Source organism: Oncorhynchus keta, chromosome 26 (genome assembly GCF_023373465.1).
Source record: "Oncorhynchus keta strain PuntledgeMale-10-30-2019 chromosome 26, Oket_V2, whole genome shotgun sequence".
NCBI classification, from domain to species: domain Eukaryota; kingdom Metazoa; phylum Chordata; class Actinopteri; order Salmoniformes; family Salmonidae; genus Oncorhynchus; species Oncorhynchus keta.
Window position 1 is genome coordinate 32,725,194 of NC_068446.1, and position 18,054 is coordinate 32,743,247.

Sequence of the window (18,054 nt, forward strand, 5' to 3'; positions counted from 1 at the left end):
CATACGCCTCAACACATACACACGCTCATACGCCTCAACACATACACACGCTCATACGCCTCAACACATACACACGCTCATACGCCTCAACACATACACACGCTCATACGCCTCAACACATACACACGCTCATACGCCTCAACACATGCACACACTAATACGCCTCAACACATACACACGCTCATACGCCTCAACACATACACACGCTCACACGCCTCAACACATACACACGCTCATACGCCTCAACACATACACACGCTCATACGCCTCAACACATACACACGCTCATACGCCTCAACACATACACACGCTCATACGCCTCAACACATACACACGCTCATACGCCTCAACACATACACACGCTCATACGCCTCAACACATACACACGCTCATACGCCTCAACACATGCACACACTAATACGCCTCAACACATACACACGCTCATACGCCTCAACACATACACACGCTCATACGCCTCAACACATACACACGCTCATACGCCTCAACACATACACACGCTCATACGCCTCAACACATACACACGCTCATACGCCTCAACACATACACACGCTCATACGCCTCACACACGCTCATACGCCTCAACACATACACACGCTCATACGCCTCAACACATACACACGCTCATACGCCTCAACACATACACACGCTCATACGCCTCAACACATACACACGCTCATACGCCTCAACACATACACACGCTCATACGCTCAACACATACACACGCTCATACGCCTCACATACACACGCTCATACGCAACATACACACGCTCATACGCCTCAACACATACACACGCTCATACGCCTCACATACACACGCTCATACGCCTCAACACATACACACGCGCCTCAACACATACACCTCAACACATACACACGCTCATACGCCTCAACACATACACACGCTCATACGCCTCAACACATACACACGCTCATACGCCTCAACACATACACACGCTCATACGCCTCAACACATACACACGCTCACGCCTCAACACATACACACGCTCACACGCCTCAACACATACACACGCTCATACACCTCAACACATACACACGCTCATACGCCTCAACACATACACACGCTCATACGCCTCAACACATACACACGCTCATACGCCTCAACACATACACACGCTCATACGCCTCAACACATACACACGCTCATACGCCTCAACACATACACACGCTCATACGCCTCAACACATACACACGCTCATACGCCTCAACACATACACACGCTCATACGCCTCAACACATACACACGCTCATACGCCTCAACACATACACACGCTCATACGCCTCAACACATACACACGCTCATACGCCTCAACACATACACACGCTCATACGCCTCAACACATACACGCGCTCACACACCTCAACACATAAATACGCTCATACACCTCAACACATACACACGCTCATACACCTCAACACATACACACGCTCATACGCCTCAACACATACACACGCTCATACACCTCAACACATACACACGCTCATACACCTCAACACATACACACGCTCATACGCCTCAACACATGCACACACTCATACGCCTCAACACATACACACGCTCACACACCTCAACACATACACACGCTCATACACCTCAACACATACACACGCTCATACACCTCAACACATACACACGCTCATACGCCTCAACACATACACACGCTCATACGCCTCAACACATACACGCGCTCACACACCTCAACTCATAAATACGCTCATACACCTCAACACATACACACGCTCATACACCTCAACACATACACACGCTCATACGCCTCAACACATACACACGCTCATACGCCTCAACACATACACACGCTCATACGCCTCAACACATACACACGCTCATACGCCTCAACACATACACACGCTCATACGCCTCAACACATACACACACTCATACGCCTCAACACATACACACGCTCACACACCTCAACACATACACACGCTCATACGCCTCAACACATACACACGCTCATACGCCTCAACACATACACACGCTCATACACCTCAACACATACACACGCTCATACGCCTCAACACATGCATACGCTCATACGCCTCAACACATACACACACTCATACGCCTCAACACATACACACGCTCATACACCTCAACACATACACACGCTCATACGCCTCAACACATGCATACGCTCATACACCTCAACACATACACACGCTCACACGCCTCAACACATACACACCCTCATACGCCTCAACACATACATACGCTCACACGCCTCAACACATACACACGCTCACACGCCTCAACACATACATACGCTCACACGCCTCAACACATACATACGCTCACACGCCTCAACACATACACACGCTCATACGCCTCAACACATACACACCCTCATACGCCTCAACACATACACGCGCTCATGCGCCTCAACACATACACACGCTCATACGCCTCAACACATACACACGCTCACACGCCTCAACACATACACACGCTCATGCGCCTCAACACATTCACACGCTCATACGCCTCAACACATAAATACGCTCACACGCCTCAACACATACACGCGCTCATGCGCCTCAACACATTCACACGCTCATACGCCTCAACACATACACACGCTCATACACCTCAACACATACACACGCTCATGCGCCTCAACACATTCACACGCTCATACGCCTCAACACATACACACGCTCATACGCCTCAACACATACACACGCTCATACGCCTCAACACATACACACGCTCATACGCCTCAACACATGCACACACTCATACGCCTCAACACATACACACGCTCATACGCCTCAACACATTCACACGCTCATACGCCTCAACACATACACACGCTCATACGCCTCAACACATACACACGCTCATGCGCATGCCGATACCTCCATGAACAGATCCTTTGTATTGCAGAAGCCTCTTACTAGTGTATGGTGTCATTTCTCTTCAGAAATGACTCTCAACTGTCTCAACAAAGTCACCTAATGAACATGCATACCAGGCTTCCAAAAGAGGATTCTTGTTGCAAACCTACTGACAACATTTTCTTTATGGACTCACAGAGAAAGACCAGTGATAAATGGAAGAAAGAACGCAGTTCAGAGGAAACCGGAAAGTCCTGTTTGAGGTGAAAAGAGGAATCCCTCCCCTCTGTCTCTCTTTCTTTCTGTCTGTCTCTTTCTTCCTCTGTCTCTGTGTCTCTATGCAGCTGTCTAAAGCAGCCAAGCACAAGCTGATTACAGGTCTCAGGTTCCTAGAGTAGAAACAAGTCTCTCACAGTGCAGCCGAGCCACATAGAAACAGACTGCCAAAGGACAGAGCAGGAGAAGTCTCCCATAGATCTTTAGGAATAGACTAAACATGTAAAACACATGGTTAGGAAGGGACTGAGTCCCGAGATTGTGGGTCAAATGTATGTATTGGGCCGTACGCTCTACACTCAGTAGCGCCTTACGGTGGGATGCCGAGCAATTGCCATACCAGGCAGCGATGCAACCAGTCAGGATGCTCTTGATAGTGCAGCTGTAGAATTTTTGGAGGATCTGGGGACCACTGCCAAATATTTTCAGTCTCCTGAGGGGGAGACTCTCTTGGTGTGTTTGAACCATGATAGTTTGTTGCTGATGTGGACACCAAGGCGGCAGGTAGCCTAGTGGTTAGAGCATAGGCCAATAACTGAAAGGTTGCTAGATCAAATCCCTGAGCTGACAAGGTAAAAATCTGTAATTTGGCCCCTGAACAAGGCAGTTCCTAGGTCATCATTGTGGATAAGAATTTGTTCCAAACTTACTTGCCTAGTTACAAGTAACTCTAAACTCTTGAACCCCTTTTTCTCCCCAATTTAATGGTATCCAATTGTCTCATTGCCGTACGGGAGAGGCAAAGGTCGAGAGCCATGCGTCCTCCAAAGAACAACCCGCACTGCTTCTTGACACAACACAAATCCAACCCGGAAGCCAGCCGCACCTATGTGTCAGAGGAAACACCGTACCGCTAGCGACCTGGACAGCATGCACTGCTCCCGGCCCACCACAGGAGCCACTAGTGCACAATGAGACAAGGATATCCCTGCTAGCCAAGCCCTCCCTAACCCAGATGACGCTGTGCCAATTGTGCACCACCCCATGGACCTCACAGTCACAGTTGGCTGCGACAGAGCCTGGGCTAGAACCCAGAATCTCTGGTGGCAAAGCTAGTGCCTTAGACCACTGCACCACCCGGGAGGCCTCAACCATGGGAGATCATTGCTGGACCTTAAAACAAGTAGAAACTTTTCAGCGTGAAGAGGGCCTAGGTGGAAAGTTTCACTGATGGAAGGGTGAGCTTTGAACTAAAGGCAAACTCCACGTCCACATGGCCCTGGCAGTGTGAAGAGGGCCCCAAGGCAGCAACCTGAGAGACTAATGTAACCCTCAACTACCACTACACAGTGCAGTCAGTGACTGTCCAGGCTATCCTTACCAAACCTCACAGAGAATACTGTGATCAACAGTTGTGGTTAAATATATTGGCACCCTTGCACCATTCACTATTTCTTAAAAAATGTGTTAAAATAAAAAATAATGTTTGGTGTTCACATGTGTATTTGTTTGATTTATAACTGTTAAGGTTTAAGAAAATAAAAAAAAAACTATAATTTAGATTTTCCACTTCAAAGCAAAAAAATGGCCTGGACTAAATTATTCAAAATTCAAAATAATTTGTTTGGAGGCAGGTGATTCTCGTGTATGTCTAATTTACCTCACCTGTGGTAAGTTGCAGGTGCCTACATGGTCATAATAGCCATTCAAGGGCCTCCCGAGTGGCGCAGTGATCCAAGGCGTCACTACAGACCCGGGTTTGATCCCAGGCTGTCTCACAGCTGGCCGTGACCGGGAGACCCATGAGGCGGCGCACAATTGGCCCAGCGTCATCCGGGTTAGGAGAGGGTTTGACTGACCGGGATGTCCTTGTCCCAATCGGCTCTAGCAACTCCTTGTGGCAGGCCGGGCGCCTGCAAGCTGACTTCGGTCACCAGCTGGACGGTGTTTCCTCCGACACATTGGTGTGGCTGGCTTCAGAGTTAAGTGTACGGCTTGACTGGCTTGTATTTCTGAAAACGCATGACTCTCGAGCTTCACCTCTCCCGAGTCCATACTGGATTTGCAGCAATGGGACAAGACTGTAACTACCAATTGGATATCACGAAAAGGGGGTAAAAGTACTACATAATATATATATATATATATATATATATATATATATATAGCCATTCAACCAGTTTTTAAAAGAGAATACTGAACATTCTGCTCCATTGCACTCCGTTGTAAAGTGCAAGGGTGCCAATATATTTGACCGCAACTTGTATGAGTACCAAATTCAGATTTTTGTTTAGGTGACTAAAAGAAGGTAACAAGTGGATTAAAATCCCAACCAGCTTGAATGTGAAAAAATCCGGGCAGCATTCCTGTAGCTTGGAGGACTGGGGCAGGAACAGGAACGGCAGGATTTGGGTCAAGTTTCAGACTCACAGAGGAAGTGTGCAATTTGGCACTGAAAGGCTCTATTGGTAGGTTGTTGATTCCCTTCATAAGAGATCATTGCACGGCAAGCATTATACACATACTAGGTTACAATTTAGTTTGATTAATATACATTTTGCTGCTATTTTGCTGCTAAAAAAACAATTCATTTCGGCACCACGTTACGTACTAAATGTAGGTATGAATTAACCATTAGTAATCTAGAAATAACTTGATATTGTACTTGTATATCCTTCACAAACCCTTTATAAACATATTATGAAGCCCATTATAAAGACCTGACCATTCAGACACACATGTGGGACCCTTTTATCCCATCTGCATACACACAAGTATAATAGTATATCGTTTATAGATAGTGTGAATGAAGTACATTTATTCTAAAAACAGAGCAAACCTGGAAATATCCTCATGATTAGAAGGGAGGCAAACCTGCAGGCCAGGACAAAATGATGATCACCCTGAGCACTGAGCCAACTCTCAACACATGCTTCCTGACCGCCCAGACACACGTTTTAGCGTCATTACTGATTCTGTCCTCAACACCGCCTCTCGCCCCTATTTGCCATATAAAGACCAACTTCAAAGTGTAGGCTAGTCATACTCAACATAATATACTCATTCTGAGCAAAATTATTACTACTGAATTATTCTGAATGAGAAAAGCTGGGAAAAACAAAAACAATTACATTGTAGTAAACTCAACAATGTCATGCATATGCAACTTGCAGCCTAATTATGTATTAGAATGTTACAAAGCTCACATGTTACAAAACTCTCATGGCAATTTTCCAATACATTATTTATCGAAGTAGCCTAACCCAGGGGTGTTCAACCTTTTCTTGCCCAGAGACCCCCTCTCAGGCAAACTGGCAACCCAGGGACCCATCATACATTAGCAACAATATATATTTTTAAATGCATGTCTTGTCTTATGGTCAGGTGAATGAGAACGTCAAGGAGAAGTAATTCATATTATAAAATAAATAGATTTGGTCGTTTTTTATTATTATTTTGACCTCCCCACGTTATAATTGGAAGTGTAAACTCTAACATAGCCTATTAGTTAGAAAGGTAACTTCAAATACATTTTCGCTAAGAACAGCTATTTAGCTGATTAAACAAAGGTTAGCCGTGTGTTGGCAAAGTCAAGAAAGCACATTCTGCACTGGTAGCGTGTACTTTTTCAAAGCCCATGTCAGATATTCCATTGAGTGTATTTGGCTCCAATGAGTTCAATTTTTTCAACATTAGGAGTTGAGAAATAAAGTTGCCATCATTAGAAGTAAAACATTCTCCTTTACTGTAGGTATGTCATTCAACATGGGTTTATTCTGTTGTTGCTAGCGATATTCATTAAAACATTGAAATGATCTAATAATCAAAACCAATGACTTTTTTTATATATATATGTGTTCGCGGACCCCTGCAGTACGGAACCCTGGAGCTATCAATAGCCATTGGCCTACATCCCAAAAAGCATGTATCATATACATAGGTCGGATGCGCAGGCGTACTCGACTGTACAATAACAATGGCCCCAGATATCTCGTTGCAACATGCATTCATTGATTTTTCAGTTTTTGTTGCTGAAACTATCATGAATGGGATAAATTATTTTAAAATATCAGTCGATGAACACCGGGAAATTTCAATCTTAACACTTCAATTCAATGTCAAAACTATACAGTCTAGAAATTCTGTGATATCAGTCATGAAGCAAGCAATGCATTGAGAGTCACATCGATATGTGCAATAATAAACCTATCAAATCGATCTACCTTACAATGGACAGCCCGATCGGAAACCGACATCCCGTCAGAAACCTCCGTGCGTTGAGAAGCTGTCAGTGCGAGTTCGAGTGGAACAAGGAGGGAAAGAATTGTCCCCTTCAACACGTCCTTGTTTGTCTCCTAAACAACTCTGCTGCTGTCAAAATCGCCCACATACAGCCCACGGAGCACTGCCCACCAGCCGGAACTGACGTAATGATTGACAGCTGGTGTGAAAGAGCCCCCCGACACACCTATCTTTTCAGCGAATAGAAAGAGCCCGTCTTTCCCTTGAGCAGGACGCCCCCTAACAAAGGAATGACATTAGGGAGCAAGGCAATAATCCAACTCATGTTCACTAGCTGCTGCGTTGGCCAATGTAGTAGGAAAAATGTTCACAGAAGCTGAAGACCAGAAATATGGGTATTTTAATAACTTTTAAATTCCCTTCATCTACAGTTACTAAATGTTTTTATATGTATGTATATGTATTACAGGGTTATAAACATAACCTACAGCTCCTATTATTGTTCCTGTACTACTGTGCATTCCTCTTATCATAATAAAATATGATCTTATTCTGCATTGAAGGGTGCTGTGCTTTCTCCCATATTCAGTGCTGCAGAAGGCACACATCCTGTGGTCAGACAACCCCTGAAATGTCATCACACACAGACACATCACGTGACTCTCCTTCATGTCATGTGTCATGCCCACCTGCCTCCACAGCTCACCATTGGCCCAAGACATAGGACTTGATTTGACATTTCAGTCATTTAGCAGACGCTCTTTTCCAGTGCGACTTACAGGAGCAATGAAGGTTAAGTGCTTTGCTCAAGGGCACATAGACATATTTTTCACCTAGTCGACTCAGGGATACGAAACAGCAACCTACTGGCCCAATGCTCTTAACCGCTAGGCTACCTGCCCATAGCATTTTTGACAAGGTCATACTATAGCTTACTGTGCAAACAACACAGGCACACCAGGGCAGGGATGGAGGACCTGGTCAAAGAACAGCTTGTATAAAATAGGTTTAAAAAATACACTTCATTCAAAAAAACTGTTTTTCTGTTGCCTAAATTCTTCAGCCACGCTTCTGTGGATCATGTGAAAACCAGTCAATACAGTATCACTGTGAAGAATGCCAAACACATAATGGTGGGGTGTATTAAGTTACCCACATTTAGATACATTTTAATATGATAATATTGACTAGCCAAGCCATGAAGTCCTCCAATAAATTGCTGCAATAAGTTCAACATTAAAGGAGAAGTTTCCTTTGTTTACAACCAAATCTCTATTTTTGATATAAATGGCATGTTATAGAAGGTTCCAGACATTTTTTTGTGATATCGCAGGTTTTTGAGAAATTTAGCCCAAACAGCAAATCACGTCTTCGTCCTCGTTGTGTAATATGGAGCCCTGAAAAAACATTAGCAAAGGCTCCAAAAACACCCAAATACGTCCTTTTAGAAACGACAAAGCACTCAGTATAGTGATGCAGATGTTAAGATGTTGTACGCATTAAATTGTGTCATTCCGAACTTTATCCGCAATGTTATATTCCCTTCTGCACAACTCAAGCCATTTCCCCTATCCAGCCGCTCCATTTTCCGCATAGCCTGCTGCTGCATGTAACTGCCAAAATAAAGGAAACCCGAACATAAAGCATCTTAGCTGTGGAAAGCATGGGGTGCTTCCACACAGGATGTTTCAAACACTTGCAGAATCTATGGCAAGGTGCATTGAAGCTGATTTGGTGGCTCATGGTGGCCCAACGCCGTATTAAGCAGCCAGGTCACCCGTGATGTCTGAGGACATTGGGCGATGACGTGTAAAATGGCCTCTAGGGGCCACAGTGAATGCTGTTACCTTCAAGTAGGTCTCGGTTTTGCTAGGGTGTTGTGGACCGGGATGGTGGATGGGCGTTAACATCTGATTTTAAATGTTGCATGTTGGATCCAGCGGTAGAAAGTTGTTGTTTTTATTTTTGTTTTAAGCCTATCCCAAACCTTAAACCATACCTTAGCCATTCAGAGGTAATGCCTAACCTTAAACATGTGGAGATAGTGCCTGAACTTATCCTTTAACACTTTGAAATTTGACATTTGGAACAACTTCGAAATTTGACGTTTGATAAAAATGGATGAACATCTTATTCTGATGTGAGACTGTGAGAGCTGCTAGCAGCACTTTGTATCCCTCATTTACTCAATGTTTCATATATTTTGGCAGTTACATGTAAAATAGACTGAGAGGTTTCTCTGGAGTCGCAACAGAATGGAATAGGCCTATAACGTTGCGGATAAAGTTTGGAATGACACAATTTCATGTGTTCAACATCTTAAGATCTTAAGACATGCATCACTATACTTATAGCTTTGCTGATTCTAAAAGTGTATCTGGGTGTTTTTGGTGCCTTTGTTCATGCACTTTCAGGGGCCCCATACTACACAATGAGGATGAGGATGTGATTTGCTATTTGGGGTACATTTCTCAAAAATGTGAAATCACGAAGAAGGTCTCTGGAACCTTCCATAACATGCCATTTACATATAAAAAAATGAGATTTGGTTGTAAAAAGGAAACATTCCCTTAATGGACCATTTGTGTTTGTACTGGCCTGGTCAGGTGCTGAGTGTGCAACAACCCTCCACTGATTTCTCTTGCAGCCTGTTTCCTCATGTTCTGTCCCCGGTCTGGACTCCATCACACTGTGTCCAGTGCCATTGGCAGAGTGCTGTGTGTTGCTCCATCAGACCTTGGCCCAGATACCCTCCTCCTCTTCCCACACACAAATATATGCACGCACGCACGCAAGCACACACACACACACACACAGAGAGCCTCATGACAAGCGGTAATCGGCAGCTCTCTGCATTCCCTGGAGTGGCTCCAAGGCCCTAGCAACCAGCCATTGCACTGAAGGTTCCCTGGAGCGGCTCCAAGGCCCTAGCCACCAGCCATTGCACTGGGGGTTCCCTGGAGTGGCTCCAAGGCCCTAGCCACCAGCCATTGCACTGGAAGTTCCCTGGAGCGGCTCCAAGGCCCTAGCCACCAGCCATTGCACTGGAGGTTCCCTGGAGCGGCTCCAAGGCCCTAGCCACCAGCCATTGCACTGGAGGTTCCCTGGAGCGGCTCCAAGGCCCTAGCCACCAGCCATTGCACTGGAGGTTCCCTGGAGCGGCTCCAAGGCCCTAGCCACCAGCCATTGCACTGGGGGTTCCCTGGAGCGGCTCCAAGGCCCTAGCCACCAGCCATTGCACTGGAGGTTCCCTGGAGTGGCTCCAAGGCCCTAGCCACCAGCCATTGCACTGGAGGTTCCCTGGAGTGGCTCCAAGGCCCCAGTCACCAGCCATTGCACTGGAGGTTCCCTGGAGTGGCTCCAAGGCCCTAGCCACCAGCCATTGCACTGGAGGTTCCCTGGAGTGGCTCCAAGGCCCCAGTCACCAGCCATTGCACTGGAGGTTCCCTGGAGTGGCTCCAAGGCCCCAGTCACCAGCCATTGCACTGGAGGTTCCCTGGAGTGGCTCCAAGGCCCCAGTCACCAGCCATTGCACTGGAGGTTCCCTGGAGTGGCTCCAAGGCCCCAGTCACCAGCCATTGCACTGGAGGTTCCCTGGAGCGGCTCCAAGGCCCCAGTCACCAGCCATTGCACTGGAGGTTCCCTGGAGTGGCTCCAAGGCCCCAGTCACCAGCCATTGCACTGGAGGTTCCCTGGAGTGGCTCCAAGGCCCTAGCCACCAGCCATTGCACTGGAGGTTCCCTGGAGCGGCTCCAAGGCCCCAGTCACCAGCCATTGCACTGGAGGTTCCCTGGAGCGGCTCCAAGGCCCCAGTCACCAGCCATTGCACTGGAAGTTCCCTGGAGTGGCTCCAAGGCCCCAGTCACCAGCCATTGCACTGGAAGTTCCCTGGAGCGGCTCCAAGGCCCCAGTCACCAGCCATTGCACTGGAAGTTCCCTGGAGCGGCTCCAAGGCCCCAGTCACCAGCCATTGCACTGGAGGTTCCCTGGAGTGGCTCCAAGGCCCCAGTCACCAGCCATTGCACTGGAGGTTCCCTGGAGTGGCTCCAAGGCCCCAGTCACCAGCCATTGCACTGGAGGTTCCCTGGAGCGGCTCCAAGGCCCCAGTCACCAGCCATTGCACTGGAGGTTCCCTGGAGTGGCTCCAAGGCCCCAGTCACCAGCCATTGCACTGGAGGTTCCCTGGAGTGGCTCCAAGGCCCCAGCCACCAGCCATTGCACTGGAGGTTCCCTGGAGCGGCTCCAAGGCCCCAGTCACCAGCCATTGCACTGGAGGTTCCCAGCCATTGCACTGGAAGTTCCCTGGAGCGGCTCCAAGGCCCCAGTCACCAGCCATTGCACTGGAAGTTCCCTGGAGTGGCTCCAAGGCCCCAGTCACCAGCCATTGCACTGGAAGTTCCCTGGAGTGGCTCCAAGGCCCCAGTCACCAGCCATTGCACTGGAAGTTCCCTGGAGTGGCTCCAAGGCCCCAGTCACCAGCCATTGCACTGGAAGTTCCCTGGAGTGGCTCCAAGGCCCCAGTCACCAGCCATTGCACTGGAGGTTCCCTGGAGCGGCTCCAAGGCCCCAGTCACCAGCCATTGCACTGGAGGTTCCCTGGAGCGGCTCCAAGGCCCCAGTCACCAGCCATTGCACTGGAAGTTCCCTGGAGTGGCTCCAAGGCCCCAGTCACCAGCCATTGCACTGGAGGTTCCTGGAGTTCCCCCCAGTCACCAGCCATTGCACTGGAGGTTCCCTGGCTCCAAGGCCCCAGTCACCAGCCATTGCACTGGAAGTTCCCTGGAGTGGCTCCAAGGCCCCAGTCACCAGCCATTGCACTGGAAGTTCCCTGGAGTGGCTCCAAGGCCCCAGTCACCAGCCATTGCACTGGAAGTTCCCTGGAGCGGCTCCAAGGCCCCAGTCACCAGCCATTGCACTGGAAGTTCCCTGGAGCGGCTCCAAGGCCCCAGTCACCAGCCATTGCACTGGAAGTTCCCTGGAGCGGCTCCAAGGCCCCAGTCACCAGCCATTGCACTGGAAGTTCCCTGGAGTGGCTCCAAGGCCCCAGTCACCAGCCATTGCACTGGGTTCCTGGAGTGGCTCCAAGGCCCCAGTCACCAGCCATTGCACTGGAAGTTCCCTGGAGTGGCTCCAAGGCCCCAGTCACCAGCCATTGCACTGGAAGTTCCCTGGAGCGGCTCCAAGGCCCCAGTCACCAGCCATTGCACTGGAAGTTCCCTGGAGCGGCTCCAAGGCCCCAGTCACCAGCCATTGCACTGGAAGTTCCCTGGAGCGGCTCCAAGGCCCCAGTCACCAGCCATTGCACTGGAAGTTCCCTGGAGCGGCTCCAAGGCCCCAGTCACCAGCCATTGCACTGGAAGTTCCCTGGAGCGGCTCCAAGGCCCCAGTCACCAGCCATTGCACTGGAAGTTCCCTGGAGCGGCTCCAAGGCCCCAGTCACCAGCCATTGCACTGGAGGTTCCCTGGAGCGGCTCCAAGGCCCCAGTCACCAGCCATTGCACTGGAATATCCTCGCTGTGAGCAAAGGAACATTAGAAGATAAGGCTCATTTCAACACTTTTCAGAGGGGTTGTCAAAAAGTGTCGGGCATTGGAGTTTTTCTGTCTGTATCTCTTTATTTGGTTTCACAATCTGAATCTGGGGGATTGACACAGAATGTTTCCCCACAGCTCCTTCATTGAGGAACAACCCATTGACTCCGAATGGCACAATGTCCTGAACCTAATTCCTCAAACCTACTTCATTCACCTCGTTTTGCCCCCAAAAACCCTGGCAGGCATCTTTAATCCTAATCTTCTCCGTATTCTGACTGTGCCCGCATTTTTAGACAGGTGTAGACGATTAAAAGATGCATTGTGATCTGATTGTGATAATATAATAATAATAATATATATGCCATTTAGCAGACGCTTTTATTCAAAGAGACTTACAGTCATGTGTGCATACATTCTACGATGGGTGGTCCCAGGAATCGAACCCACTACCCTGGCGTTACAAGCGCCATGCTCTACCAACTGAGCCAAGAAGGACCGCTGCTACCTGACCATAAATAGGATCATGAATCAGTACGAGGAGATGAGATGCACAGATACTTGCTTACAAACGGCTCATAAATGCCTACCATAAATGCCTACCATAAATGCCTACCATAAATGCCTACCATAAATGTACCCTCAAACCACGGCAGGCTTTGGAGTCAGACTGAATCCTACACTTTCTATATCTTGTCATCCTTTCAAATACAGTTTTTATTTGGTTAATTTTACCTTTATTTTAACAGAGTCCCTCTGTTAAAATAGAGACCAGTCTCTCTTTCACAAGGGAACCATATATACAAATAATTGACTAAATACAGCATAATGCAAATATACAAAAACTACAAATACATTCAAGAAACACAATTACATTCATCAGCAAAGTGGGCCCCAATCAGTTTGAACTGCCAGAGGCACCAGAACATCCAGCTGTATGAACTCTGTGTAACGACGTTCGTCTGTTGAAAGAGAGTCGGACCAAAATGCAGCGTGGTGGTTACTCATGTTCTTTAATTAAAAAATGAACGATACATGAAATAACTTAATATACAAAACAACAAACGAAACGTGAAAACCTATACAGCCTATCTTGTGACAACAAACACAGAGACAGGAACAATCACCCACAAAACACACAGTAAAACCCAAGCTACCTAAATATGGTTCCCAATCAGAGACAATGAGAATCACCTGACTCTGATTGAGAACCGCCTCAGGCAGCCAAGCCTATGCTAGACACCCCTACTCAGCCGCAATCCCAATGCCTACTAAAACCCCAATACAAAAACACACCACAAAATAAACCCATGTCACACCCTGGCCTGACCAAATAAATAACGAAAACACAAAATACTAAAACCAAGGCGTGACACTCTGTAGATTGTTTCATACATGGTGTTGGACCAAACTAAAAGCAAATTTACCTAACTCTGAGGGGAACAAAGGTATTTCCAGAGTTAGCCATCCCTGAGACCATGAACGGTAACTCGTATGTCTAAAGGTTATTAACATAGTTAGATACAGTGGGAGTTTTTGTAAGAGAGCTTTATAAATTAAAAAGAGAGCATGACTTCAAAGAGGGCCAGCCTACTTCTGGTAAAGAATGTAGTGATGTGTACTGAACCTGTCTCCCTTAGTAAAGCGAAGTGCGCTATGGTAAACTGATTCTATCGGTTTTAAAGAAGTGACAGCTGCATTCATATAGATCAGGGATGGGAAACATTGATGGGGTGGGGGCCACAAAAAATCTGAACTCATCATGAGGGGCTGCAGTTCCCACATACCCTCCACACACAGCCGGAGCTAGCCCCAGGCTTTTGGAAGCACTAAGCAACAATAAAAAAGATCAGCGTGCCTACCATCCCTCATATAGAGGATGTCGTGATAGTCTAGGACCGGTAGGAACGTCGATTGAATGACCTACTTTCTACTATTTAGCGAGTTTCAACTGTTCACACATTGGAGTAATGTCTTTATGCTGCCAACTGCATAGAAGTTATTACATTTTTTTGTAGAGATCAAATATCAATCAATATCAATTAAATATCTGTGTCTGGACTACTGGCCTGTGGTGGTTAGAACTTTGGGCCAGTACCCGGAAGGTTGCTGGATTGAATCCCCGAGCTGACAAGGTAAATAATCTGTCGTTATACCCCTGAGCAAGGCAGTTAACCCACTGTTTCTCGGGTGCCGAAGAAGTGGATGTCGATTAAAGCAGCCCCCCCACACCTCTCTGATTCAGAGGGGTTGGGTTAAATGACACGTTTCAGTTGAATACATTCAGTTGGACAACTGACTAGGTATCCCCCTTTCCCCCTATATGGGTCTGGATTTAGTAAAATGGCCCTCTACCCCCACCTGCTGCTGAAATGCACACTGTGCATCAAAATTCAATTTACTTAAATGAGTTGAAATTCAGATGCACTCTAAAATCTAATTTAACTGCAAAATAGATTGTGCTGAGAAATATATATATAAACGGTTCCCTATATATATATCCCTAATCGCTAAACAATTTCTCAGCACAATCTATTTTGCAGTTAAATTAGATTTTAGAGTGCATCTGAATTTCAATTTCAGGAGCAATGTAGACTGTATGTTATTGTGTGATTGTTGAGTGGCTCTGATCTACAAGCAGGCACTAGATGGCGATCTAATCACCTTTCTGAATTCAAAGCAGATTTAAATTTCAATGTTCATTTATTTAAATGGAAACTTTTTTTAACTTGGCAAGTCAGTTAAGAACAAATTCTTACCAAACCCTCCCCTAACCAGGACGACGTTGGGCCAATTGTGCGCCGCCCTATGGGATAAGGTAATAAGGTGGAATAGATCTTGTTCATCCCAGTAAATTGTGTTTCAAGTATTAAAGTGTAATACAATTTATCTAAATGCAGATTGTGACTAAATGCGATTCTGTTTATAGTAGGGGAAAGTCATATTTCAGATGGATGTGTGAGAGGACACCCACTTTGTGGCTTTCTTTCAAGTGAATGCCTTGAAAAGGTTGCAGATGAAGACAGTCACTGTGGGATTGATATGACCTCATCCCACAGGTAGTCACTGTTACCACTATCTACAGAAAATGAATAATGTAGTCGAAATGCTCAGTGTCTCCCTGAGACAGAGTGAACAGAGAGCCATTGTCTCATGTATCTTAGTATTCAACTCCCTCTCATTTGTCACAAGGGCCAAGGCTCATGTCAGTTCAATATGGTGGCTGGTGGGAGGATTTGGAAGAGGTGCAGCATCCATACTAATCTACGCTGCACTGAGGGAGTGAGAAACTACACTCATACATTTGGGGGATGGATAATGCTATTTACAGTGCATTCGGAACGTATTCAGACACCTTGACATTTCCACATTTTGTTATAATCTTATTCTAAAATGGATTTAAAAAAACGTATTTCCCCTCATCAATCTACACACAATACCCCACAATGGCAAAGCAAAAACAGGTTTTTAGAATCTTTTGCAAAAATGCATTAAAATAAGAAACTGAAATATCACATTTACATAGGTATTCAGACTCTTTACTCAGTACTTTGTTGAAGCACCTTTGGCAGCGATTACACACTCAAGTCTTCTTGGGTATGACGCTACAAGTTTGGCACACCTGTATTTGGGGGGTGTCTCTCATTCCTCTTTGCAGATTTTCTCAAGCCCTGTCAGTTTGGAGCGCTCTGGAGAAGGTTTTCATCAAGAATCTCTCTGTACTTTACGCCATTCATCTTTCCTCGATCCTGACTAGTCTCCCAGTCCCTGTCGCTGAAAAACATCCCCACAGCATGATGCTGCCACCACCATGCTTCACCGTAGGGATGGTGCCAGGTTTCCTTCAGACGTGATGCTTGGCATTCAGGCTAAATTGTTCAATCTTGGTTTCATCAGACCATAGAATCTTGTTTCTCGTGGTCTGAGAGTCTTTAGCTGTCTTTTGGCAACTCCAAGCAGGCAGTCATGTGCCTTTCACTGAGGAGTGGCTTCTGTCTGGCCACTATAGAATAAAGGCCTGATTGGTGGGGTGCTGCAGAGATGGTTGTCCTTCTGGAAGTTTCTCCCATCTCCACAGAGGAAGTCTAGAGCTCTGTCAGTGACCATCGGATTCTTGGTCACTTCCCTGACCAATGCCCTTCTCCCCCGATTGCTCAGTTTGGTCATGCAGCCAGCTCTAGGAAGAGTCTCGGTGGTTCCAAACTTCTTCAATTTAAGAATGATGGAGGCCACTGTGTTCTTGGGGAGCTTCAATGTTGCAGAAATGTTTTGGTACCCTTCCCCAGATCTGTGCCTCAACACAATCCTGTCTTGGAGCTCTATGGACAACTCCTTTGACGTCATGACTTGATCTTTGCTCTGACATGCACCGTCAACTGTGGGACCTTATATAGATGGGTGTGTGCCTTTACAAATCGTGTCCAATCAATTGAATTTACCATAGGTGGACTCCAATCAAGTTGAGGAAACATCTCCAGGATGATCAATGGAAACAGGATTTTTCGAAAACCTGTTTTTGCTTTGTCGTTATGGGGCATTGTGTGTAGAATGCTGAGGATTTTGTTGTATTTAATCCATTTTAGAAGACACTGTATATCAATGCAAATTGTGTCTGAGTAGTTTACTGGCACATGTATTTGCGATCCGAAACCCTTGGTGTGCCATACGTTTCAAATCTGTACTTGACCTGCTGTTGAGGTAATATATACTTCTCTGCAGTTTTTTTCAGATGAGCTTTAATAAAGCAAGGACACAGTTAATGAAAACATTTGTTTTTGTCATTTAGCAGGTCCCTCTTACCATCATTTGATGCACATACGCATCAAAGACTTTCATATTATCATTTAAGAGGAGAAAACAGAACAAACCCGCACACTGCTCTTGCTAGTATGGGCTCCTGAGTGGAACAGCGGTCTAAGGCACTGCATCTCAGTGCGAGAGGCATCACTACAGTCCCTGGTTTGAATCCAGGCTGTATCACATTAGGCCGTGGTTGGGAGTCCCATAGGGCGGCGCACAATTGGCCCAGCATTGTCTGGGTTTGGCCAGGGTAGGCCGTCATTGTAAATAAGAATTTGTTCTTAACTGACTTGCCTAGTTAAATTAAAATAGTATCACTGCTCTTCAATAAGCTTTACGTATCAGCTTCAAGGCCTTCATCAGAGCTTTT

At 46.5% G+C, this 18,054-nt stretch overlaps 1 protein-coding gene across 2 annotated transcripts in view; it reads right to left on the bottom strand.

Annotated features, from left to right (window-relative positions):
• LOC118359266 (peroxisome proliferator-activated receptor alpha-like) overlaps positions 1-7,511 on the bottom strand; it is a 69,203-nt gene extending 61,692 nt beyond the window's left edge. Inside the window, exon 1 of one of the 2 annotated variants that reach the window (XM_035737700.2) lies at positions 7,340-7,511. The gene's annotated coding sequence lies outside the window, so the exon portion shown is untranslated. Of the gene's footprint in view, positions 1-7,334 lie in introns of both variants that reach the window. The other variant, XM_035737699.2, reaches the window with a different exon arrangement.
• Positions 7,512-18,054: the final 10,543 nt, after the last annotated feature.